Source organism: Sturnus vulgaris, unplaced genomic scaffold, assembly GCF_052056855.1.
Source record: "Sturnus vulgaris isolate bStuVul1 unplaced genomic scaffold, bStuVul1.hap1 Scaffold_87, whole genome shotgun sequence".
NCBI classification, from domain to species: Eukaryota; Metazoa; Chordata; class Aves; order Passeriformes; family Sturnidae; genus Sturnus; species Sturnus vulgaris.
The window spans coordinates 2,578,754-2,589,730 of NW_028276756.1; positions in this window are offsets into that span (position 1 = coordinate 2,578,754).

Consider the following 10,977-nt stretch of genomic DNA (forward strand, 5'->3'; position numbering starts at 1 on the left):
CCCGACTGAAAGCTCACACAGTCTTGTACATCTGGATGCAAACTCTGAGATAAGGTGTGCTGACTCAGAATGGCCCTGGAATAGAGAAGACATTGCTGAGAGACAGATTGAACTAGAAACAAGTTTCAAACAATGGCCTTGCAAAAAGATCAGATATTTTGGAGAATTAGAACTGTTAAATATGCATTTTGGCAAGATCATGTGTTGTAAAATAATAGATGATTGGCATTAGAATTATTAGCACCATTGTGTGGCAAAAGATAATAGGCTAAGAAATATTTCTAAGGTTTTATAACGAGGAAATAAGTTGGCTTCTGATAGAATGGCATGGAGTTTTACACCTCTTATGTTTCAACCTTCAAGGAGACTGATAATTGAAGAAAATATTTTAAAAGCCTCTCAGTTGCCCCGTCTCTGTAGAGCTGGGATTTTTCAACAGTGCTGAGTCCCTGGACATCAGTCCCTGAGAGGGAGCTGAAGGAAAACTTCTCAGAAGTCAAAATCATATTCAAACTCCACAGTTTCCTGAAGTTTTAATGGATTCCACTGAGGGACACGACTCAGAAAGTGTCCCCAGGTTCCAGTTACAGCAGAACACTGGAGGCACTGATGACAGGTGAGGACAAACAAGGGAAAGGTGTCTCTGATGCTGAGCACACCTGGATGTGTTTCAGGAATGCGAAGGGCCAAGGGCTGAGCCCCAGCCCCTGGCAAGGCACATCCTGTCCCTCCCTCATTGCTCAGGGCTCTTCCCGGGCCACTGGGCTCTGGGCATGTGCAATGCCAAGGGCAGCACCATGGGGCGGCCCCTGCCAGGCTGCTGAGCAGGGACAAGGAGGCAATGAGGCCCCAGCACAGCAAGGCTCACTTGTCCCCTGCTGGCCTCAGGCCCAGGGCCAGCCTGCATGGCCCAAGTGCTGCAGGAGTTGGCTGTGTCAGGGCCTTTCAGCTGCTGCCCATCCCTGTGCCCTCTGCAGCCCAGGCTGTCCTACGGTGTCCATGCCCTGCGCCTCTGTCCCTGCAGGCTGTCGTCATCCCCCGGCTGCCCCACCTCGCTGGCCCCTTCCTTTGCTGACAGCTCTGCCTCCTGCCTGCCTCTGCCTGCACACACAGAGCCTTGGGCTGCTCCAGACTCCTTCTGGGGGATGTGTTGCACCACAGCCCTGCCCTGGGAGAGAAATTCCTTTCTCCTTGGGTCCAGTCTGGACCTCCCGAGCTGCTCCTGGCATTAATTCTTTCTTTTTCATGGAATTCTGTATTATTTCAAAGGGATCCACCATCCCCGAATCCGTCCTTGAAACACTCCCAGGGCTCTCCTGTGCTGTCCTCAGACTCCACTCCATTAAGCAGAGAACTTCTGTGTCCCTGTACAGTGATCATGTGCTTGAGGCCATGGGTGCCTGGACAAGAAGGACAATTCTTCTCTCTAAGAAGGAAACTACAGAACCCCAGGGTTGTGAAGGCAGATCAGAAGCACTCACCAGAGGCCAAGGCAAGCCAGACCTGACTATCCTTGCATCTTTTGTCTGAAAGTAACTCTTGGATATTTGTGGAGTTTTGCATGTGGAATTCCATTTCAGCTGTGAGTCCCTGGATTGTAATGACAGTTCTTCTCCATGGGAAGGAAAGGGCAGACCCCCAGTGTTTCAGTGGCAGATGAGAGCTGGCCCTCAGAAAGCCAAGGGAACCTGACAGCTTTTGTCTGGGAGTTATCTTTACTTATAAGGAATTTTGGAGGCAGATTCCAAATTTTAGCCATGGACCCCTGGACGTGAAAGATGCTTTTTTCCATGGGAAGAGAAGCACAGCCTTCCAGTGTTTTAAAGGCAGATGCAAGGTGGCTCCCAAGAGACCAAGGCCAGACAGAGCTTTCTATCCTGGCAGGCTTCATATGGGAAAAATCCAAGGACATAATCAAATTTGGAGTAGGAATCCAAATTTTGGCCATGAACCCCTGGATTTAAAGGACATCTCTTTCCCACAGGAAGGAAAGCATTGAATGCCAAGGTTTTAGGGGCAGATGAGAAGCGACCCTCAACATTCCAGTGTCAGCTGGACCACTCAGGTGGCCCTTAGGAGGCCAAGTCAACCAGACCTGTTCCATGTTCTTGGATCCTTAGGGCCCTGCAGCATCATGATTCTCCCTTGGTTCCATGTGGCCCCATAGTATCAGAACAGATCTTTGTTTCCATGAGGCCCAGTAATATCACAATGGTCTCTTTGGCTCCCCAGTGGCACAATGGCCCCTTGCTTCCATGAGGCCTTGCAGTGTCAAAATGGTTTCCTTGGTTCCATGGGACTGCACAATGCCAGAATGACCCCTTGGTTCCACAAGGCCTGGCTGTGTCACTGTCCTCTTGCTTCCATGGAGACCCAGAGTGTCACACTGGGCCCTTGTGTCCATGAGACCCTGCAGTGTCACAATGGTTGCCTTGGTTCCATGAGGCCCTGCGGTGTCACAATGGTGTCTTGGCTCCATGGGACCCAGAGTGTCAGAATGGTCTTCAGAATTCCATGAGGCCACACAGTGTCACAATGGCCCCTTGGTTCCATGGTGCCACACAGTGTCACAATGGCCCCTTGGTTCCGTGAGGCCCTGTGATGTCACAATGGTCTCATTGGTTCCATGAGGCCCTGCAGGTCCACAATGGCCCTTTGGTGTCACAATGTGTAACAATGGTATCCTTGGTTCCACAGTGTCAGAATGTCCCCGTGGTCTCATGGAGCCCCACAGTGTCACTACGATCCCCTTGATTCCATGCGGCCCTGCCACGCTAAAATGACCCCTGTGTTATACCAGGCCCTGCATTGTCACAATGGCCCCTTGGTTCCAATGGGTCCTGAAGTGTCATAATGGTCTCCATGGCTCCCTGAGGCCCCACAATGTCACAATGGGCTTTTGGTTCCACGAGCTTTTGTACAACCACCAACGATCTCCTCGGTTCTACGGTGTCACAATGGACCCTTTGTTCCATGAGGTGCCTGGCCTCCCACAGCCCCTCACAGTCTCCCACAACCCTTCATAGCCCCTCATGGCTCCTCAGAGACCCTCATGACCCCTCACTGCCCCTCACAGCTCTTCACAGCCCCTCAGGACCCCTCACAACCCTTCATGGCCCCTCACAGCCCCTCATGGCTCCTCCCAAAGGAGAAGGGGTCGGGCCCTGCTTGTTCCCCTTTTATTTTGGTCCCTTCACAGCAATGAGTAAAGAAAGGCTGAAATGGATCCTTTCCCCAGCATTTCCCTCAGGGTTCATTGCAGGCTGAAGCTCTGTGCTGGCGCTGCCCCAGCACCAACATCCCTGCAGCCCCCAAGGCCTTTGCTGTCCCCCCGTGTCCATTCCCTGTCCCCGAGTCCCGCCCGGCTCTGGCAGCAGCAGCAGCCGCAGCGCAGTGGGCGCCGGCCCGGCCCAGCCGGGGCTCCCGGGCAGGAGCAGCAGCAGCGCCGGCCCCTTCCCACCTGCTCCTGCCTCGGCTCCCAAGGCCTTTGTCCAGGGCAATTCTGGAGTACAGCAACAATCACCCACACACAGCCCTGATTCCTCAGGGCCCGCCTGTGCTGCCCTGACCCAGCCTGCAGAGAAAGAAATGATCGGGTTCCAGCGCTGCTTTCAGACCTGTTTTACACACCCTGAGCTGACAGCAGGAGGCTGTTGTTGCCTTTGCCTTGGGAATTGTAGCTCATGGCTGCTCTTGCCCCTCTTCTGTTTGCCACTTGAATTTTATCCTAATACTGCAATTGCCTTTTTCTATCAGTGCTATCCAGAGTGCTTTTGTGATGGGGAACTCGGGCTGTTTGCTGCAGCCATCATGAGTAGCAGATCTTGTATTGCTCACAAGTCCATGAGCACAAAGTCAAGGAGAATTAAAGCCACACAGTCCACATTTGCAGCACTCAAACACAGCCCTGTTGCTGGTGCTGCTAAAATAGAAGCAGCTGACAGAAGCCATCACAGAAATTGCCATGGAGTGTCAAATAAAATGAAAAATCCGCCAGGACAAAGAGAAACCAGAACTCCTCAACTCGCTTCACTGTTCCTTCTGAGCAGCAGCAGGAAATGGAGATGCCCAGAGGTATTTCCAGCTGCTGCTGATGCCAGTGGGAGCCCAGCCTGCTGCCCAGCCCCAGCGGGATCCTGAGCCCAGCCCGGGCAGCTCCCGCAGTGTCGGGAGCTCAGCGCACGCGGGGCCAGGCCCAGAGCCCCGGGCACGGCCGCCCATTGCGGGGCAGCGGCGCAGGCGGAATGTCCTGAGCCCAAACCTCCTGCTCCTGCCACACAGCGCCCAGCCTTCTCCCCCTGCTCCTCCTCTCCCAGCACGGCACAAATTCCAGCTCCGAGGAGGCTTCCCCACACAGGCCTCAGGCTCCTCTTTCAGCCTGAGTGTCCCTGCAGAGGAACAGGGCATCTCTCAGGCACTTACACAAGCTCAGGGTTCTCATTTCATGGGGAATCTGGGATGCAAATCCCTTGCTAAAAAGGACAAAAGCAGAGGGAATGAATTGGAAATTATGAGGAAAAAATGACCCTTCTTACAGACAAAGTTCATTCCCCGCATTTCTCCTTTTCAGATTCTTTCAGTCATCTACTTGGACAGGTCCAGCTTGTTCTGGTGCTTTTCATGAACTGATGGTACTCTTGATTTATACGAGTGCAAGAGATGTAGAATCAGCTCAACTGAACACAGAAACAAACTCCCTCTGTCAGCCCATTTTCATGTTCTAGATCACTGTCAAGATGTCCATGGGGGTGTTGGAATGATTATCACACAACTCTCCACTTCTGGCTGCAGGCTCTGGAGATTCTTTCTCTGCATTCAGTCAGGGTTGCATTCCCTAGCAATTCCTGGTTGCACCTCCTGTTTTCTTAGGTTAGAACAGTAACAATGGAAACCTTACCCATGGCACAACTCCCCAGCCCACAAGGAAAATAAAGGACATGCTGTCAAGTTCTTAAAACCTTTGTCCTGCTTTGCTGCATAAGTTGTGCTGCACTCACAGTGTGGAAAGCCAAGAGAAGCTGCAGTTGGTGGCACATCTTGTGACAGGAGCTGCAACTCCTTCTCCAGGAAAGGTTTTTGGAAAGAGGAAGCAGGACTGTGGAGAAGATTCTGGGAAAACTGAAAACAGCTTTAAAGAAGTGAAATGAAAATGGAAAGAAACAATCCAAGATGTTTTTCTCTATTTATTTCTGTGGTTCCATTTTCCATCTTGCACTACTTCTCCATCCCTTTAATTCCAAATGGATCTCAGCTCTAAGATCCGTGACTTGGCAAGTTTTAGACACTGTAAAATACCATGAGCTGCACACAGTTTGCCTTTCCCTTTTTTTCTTGGAAAGCAGTGCTGGAGACACAGTGCAGTGTTTGGGTCAGGTACAAATTCTGCGTTCAGGGAATGTGCTCAGATAGTGTTTGAGCCTCAGCAGGGACAATGCACAGCAGCAGCCAAGGAGATTCCTGTGCCACTGTGCAGGAGTCAGGACTCTGGATCTTTGCTCAGCACGGCAAAGTTCCCGTGTTTGGACAGACCCAGGAGCTGCCAACGGGGAGCGCGGGGCTCGGTACAGGGACGAGAAGGGAATGGACACACGGACAAATGGCCCTGGCGCTTCAGTGGCAGCGACAGCAGCGAAAGAAGCGACTTTGTCGACTCCTTCATGCTTCTCCTCTCCCTCTCCCGCTCTCTCTTTCGTGCTTTACCAGCCCCTCCTTCCCCGACCTCCCTCTCCCTATTCCGGACCAGGCCATGCCCCTGGTCCCGGGCGGGGCTGCTCCGTCCCCGTCCCCGTCCCCGTCACCGTCCCCGTCCCCGTCCCCGTCCCCCGTCCCCGTCTCCATCCCCGTCCCCATCCCCGTCCCCGTCCCCGTCCCCGTCCCCGTCCCCGTCCCCGTCCCCGTCCCCGTCCCCGTCCCCGTCCCCGTCTCCATCCCCGTCTCCATCCCCGTCTCCATCCCCGTCCCCGTCCCCGTCCCCGTCCCCGTCCCCGTCCCCCGTTCCCGTCTCCATCCCCGTCCCCATCCCCGTCCCCATCCCCGTCCCCGTCTCCATCCCCGTCCCCGTCTCCATCTCCATCCCCGTCCCCGTCCCCGTCCCCGTCCCCGTCCCCGTCCCCGTCCCCGTCCCCGTCCCCGTCCCCGTCCCCGTCCCCGGCCGTCCCGCCGCGGTCTCGCCTCCGCCCGGCTCTGCCCGTGCTGGCGGTGCCGCTGCTGGGCGGGCATCAGTGCCTGGGGCTGGGGCGGCATCGCCTCCCTTTGGCTCCGCCTGTCCCGGCCCCGGCCCCGGCCCCGGCTCCTCCCGGGGCCCGCGGAGGACACACGCGGCGCGGCCGCTCCCGCCGCCTGCGCTGCGGCTCCCCCGGCCCGAGCTCCGCCGCTCGGCAGCGCGGCCGCCGGCCCCGAGCCGCCGCTGTCCCGTTCCACAGAGCGAACGCCTGGGGCTGCCCGGCCCGGGGCGGCTGAGGGGCGCTCGGGGGCCGTTCCTGGCCCCGGGCCGAGCGCTGACAGCCGCGTCTCGCCGGCAGGGAAGGCGCAGCAGGGCCTGAAGGAGCGGTACCGGCTGGGTTCGCTGCTGGGAGAGCGGGCGTGGGCTGAGCGCTGCATCCCTGATGCAGAGCATCCCGGGCTGGCTGAGGGGTCCCAGAGCCCCGGCACGGCCCCAGCCCCACTGAGATCGTGCCCCTGGAGATCGTGCTGCTGGCCAAGGTGTCCTCTGGGTGTGCTGGGGTCATTCAGCTCCTGGAGTGGGTTGGGTTGAGCTGCCCAACAGCTTCTTGTTGGTGCTGGAGCGTCCGGAGCTGTGCCAGGACCTCTCGGGTTTGCAGGCAGAGCGGAGATTCCTGCTGGAGCAGGAGGTGCAGGAGCTGTTCCAGCAGGTGCTGGAGGCTGTGCACTGCACCAGCTGCGGGGTCCTGCTCAGGGACATCAAAGCAGAGAACATCCTGCTCGACCTGGCCACTGGGCAGCTGAAACTGATCGACTTTGGCTGTGGCACCTTCCTCCAGGACACAGCCTACACGCAGTTTTCAGATGAGCCCTCCCAGGGGATGCTCCTGGGCATCTCATGGCCCAGCCTGGGTGTAGCACCGGGGTTTCCCCCTATTGCAGCCGGGATGGGATCAATGCTTGAGCCAAATTGATTTGGGTGTGGGTGTGAGGGGTGCCAGCTCCCAGCCCTGCTGACAGCCTTCATCACCCACTCTGCCTTGAGCTGGGGCTGGAGCTGAGGCAGCCAGGCTGACAAAAACCCCATGGGGACAGCAGAGAGGGGGGAGGTCAGACCTCATGCCCCAGCCTGAGTGTGCAGGCAAGAAAGGGCTTGAACTGCTCCTGTCTCCTTGTTTGCCTTGGCTTATTTTTGGGGCCATGCAGGTGGGGAGAAGAGTGGGTTTCTCCACCTCTGGGTGGGTTTTCTTTTGCATGTCATGCTTGGGCCTCCCTGGGGCTTCTGCTGCCCTCTTCCAGCACCAGTGGATTCTTTTCCAACCCCGAGTTTGTACACAAGTCCAGAGGTGCTGGCGAGAGGACAGTGGGTCACACCCTGTGCCACTGGGGCAGCCCCCACATGCCCAGGGATGTTGGGACCAGGCTCTGGGAGCAGCAGCATCCCCCTGATGAACTCCATCTGGATTCCATAGGAGCCCTGTCCTACAGCCCACCAGAGTGGATCCACCACCAACGCTACCATGGCGAGGCAGCAACGATCTGGTCCCTGGGCCTCCTGCTGTACCACCTGGTCATGGGGAAGCAGCCGTTCAGGAGGAGCCAGGAGATCATCTGGGGATGGATCCTGTTCCCACGAGGGCTCTCTCAAGGTGGATCCTCATCTCTGGGCACAGGGGGAATACCAGTGCTGGGAGACAGCAGCAGGCTCGTGAGCATCCTGCTCTGGCAGCTGCTGAGGAGGTGGCACATGTCCTGCTCTCCTGCTCTCCTCCAAACAGAGAATCCATGGGGAAGTTTAGGCACAACCCTGGGCACACCCAGCATGGCCCGGGCACAGGAACGGGGGGACAACTTCTCCAACTGACTGGTGATTTCTGGTTTCTCTCTTCAGAGTGCCAAGATGTTATTAAGAGGTGTTTGTCCATGCAACCCTTGGACAGGCTGTCCTTAGAAGATCTTTTCTGTGATCCTTGGCTGCAGGGTGTTCATCTGCCCTAGAAGATGGGGGAGATTCACAGGCACAGTTGGATCCAGGAGCCTGGCAAGTAACAGCTACGGTCAGTGGCAAAGCAAACCAGACTTTGGTCTGTTTTTCGTCCTGCATGAAGCTCTGGGCAGGGATCATGAGAAGGGAACACGCAGCTCTTGGGCTGGAGCTGAGCTGGAGACCTGGTGTGGCAAGCAGTGGTGGCCACCATCCACCCTGGGTTTGCTTGTCTGGTTCATTGATGGCTGGGGCCCTGGGCAGAACACTGACAGCCTGGTCTGGCCCCCAGGGAAGGAGAAGGAGCCCCTGGAGAAGCTGTACCAGGTGGGGCTGCTGCTGGAGACACCAAGGACAACCTCAATGATGACAATCTCTTCCTCAGCCTGGCCAGCTGAAGATGATGGACTTGGATTCTGGCACCTTCTGCACAGATCCACACCCAAGTTGTGGGTGAGTCCACAGCCAGGGGGATGCTCCCAGATCTGGGCACAGCGTGGCCTGGCCGGGCACCAAAGGTTCCCCCCTTTGCTGGGGCAGATGCAATGAATTCTTCAGTGGCTGCCAAGCTGCTTTTTGGCTCTGGGCAGTTTCTGAGGGGCTGGATGTGCCATGGCTGGCTGCAGGCTGGGCACAGCCCTGCCCTCCTGCTCTGTGCCCAAGGCAGCAATGATGGGCAGCTTTGGGCACCGCTCTGGGCACGGCCAGCATGGCCTGGGCACGGCGGGAGCTGGGACAAGGGGGACAGGAGCCTTCAGCTGACGGGCGGTTTCTGGTTTCTCTCCTTGCAGCCGGGCTCTGCAGATGCTGAGGCTGCTCTGGGCTCTGCCAGGGCTCTGCTGGGCTCAGCCCTGGGCACGGCTGGGCCCGCTCTGCCCTCACATGGCTCTGACAGCTTTGCATCAGACAAACCCATTCCGAGCACAGCACCTGAGCTTTGTGCTTCTGCAGGTGAGGGAGACTCTCCTGCAGGCCAAGACATTGCAGTTAGGGACACACATCCAGTTGGCAAGAGCCCAAACTCTCCACAGTCCCAGCTGAACACCTGGATCTCCACAGGATGTTTTGTTGGTCCCACTCTTCATTCCTTCTTGGCTGCAATTGTGCAATTGCACTTTCTTTTTCCTCTAGAAGTGCCCTGAGTGGACAAAACCTGGCGAGTGGGCTGTGCTCCTAAGGCAGTGCAGTCTGGAGCTGAGGGATGGAGAATTGCCCTTCTGCACTTCCAAACCAAGCAAAAAGCCATAAGTGAGACTTCTTTAAAAAAACCCTGATAATTTCAAAGGTAATGTGGAGCTCATTCACAGGGTGAGAAGGAAGGGCATCTTCTAAAGGATTTGGGCTGTGACAGAATTGAGATTCCCAGTCCTGCTTGGAGATGGCAGAGCACAAAGGAATTTCTTCTTGCTTCCCACCAGTTTCACCACAATTTAAAATAATAATATTGGAAACAAACCCCAAAATCTTTTAAAAAAAGGTTACTGAGGCCAGTAAGATGCATCAATGCCATCAGCTCATTTACAAAGTCAATAACCGAGTTTAGATCAGTTACCTCCTTAATCAAAGTTATAGAAGATTTTTCACTGCACACTTGGGTGTTTTTATCTTTCACATTTTATAGAGGTTTTTTTTTTCTTTTTCCTTTTTCTTTTCCTTTAAACAGAAAACATGCCGTGAAAAAGGAGTATCCTTTGCTCCTGGTTCCCATGAGGAGCAGCTCCTTCCCGCTGGCTGAGCTGCTCAGGCAGAGCCCGGCAGCTCCTGGCCCTGCAGGGCTGAGGCTTTTCCCCATTGCTGGGCTCAGACTGATGGAGCAGCACTGCAGAGCACGGGGACACACAGAGGGACCAGGAGCAGCTGCCTTTGTCCACCTGGAGCTGCAAGGGCCAAACTCTGAGCAGACAGGGCTGGCAGAGACTCACAGGCTCCTGTTTGCTGTGCTGCCCCACTTGTGCCCAGCCCAGCTCTGTGTGGGGCAGAGGGAGAACAAGGGGCAGCTCCCTCCCAGCCCCCAGCGCAGGGACCCCTCTGGCCCCGGGGCTTGGGGCACTGTCAGCACCCACTGCTGCAGCCACCGCCTCTGCTGGCACTGACAGCAACCCCCAAATTGTGGCTGATCCCGAGGGAGCAGCAGCAGGGCCTGGATCTGATCCCTGACTCTGGGGCAGGGCTGGACAAATGACCCCCACAGCAGCAGCAGCAGCAGCAGCAGCAGCACATGGACCTGAGTTTCAGCACAGCCCCTGCCACTCTTCCCTCCCGTGTGCAGTGGTGTCACAGCAGCCTGGGCCACCTGGGAGCCCCCAGGGCCAGCAGGGACTGGAGATGGCAGCCCTGGGCTCCTGGAGGTTGTGCAGGGAACAGAGGTGGGGACTCCCTGTCCGTGTGGAGCTTCCAGATGGAAAAGGCTGCTGTGAGCAGGCAGCTCCAAGGGCACAGAAAGGAGGGGCTGGAGCCCCTGATCTGTGCCAGTGCCACAGCCCTGGGCAGCAGCCACCGAGCACAGGGGGAACAGAGGGCACAGCAAGAGGGACAAAACCAGTCAAGGTCAGAGAGTGGGAAGAGCCAGAGCTGGGAGCAGGAGCAGCTGCTTCACTGCACCCTTGGAGAAAGCTCTTGGCTGCTTCAAAGTGCTGAAAGGTGTGAAGGGCAGGGAGGAGAGCACAGCAAACAATGCTCCTGTTTCCACAGCCTCCCCTCTCAGTGTCCCAGAAGGAATTGGATGAACTGTATTCTTCTCTCTGAGCCATCTCGTTCAGCATGAGCAGCTCAGCACCAGGAGCTAAAGGAGCTGAAGCCTTAGGCCACAAGAGCTGACCAAGAGGGAACTT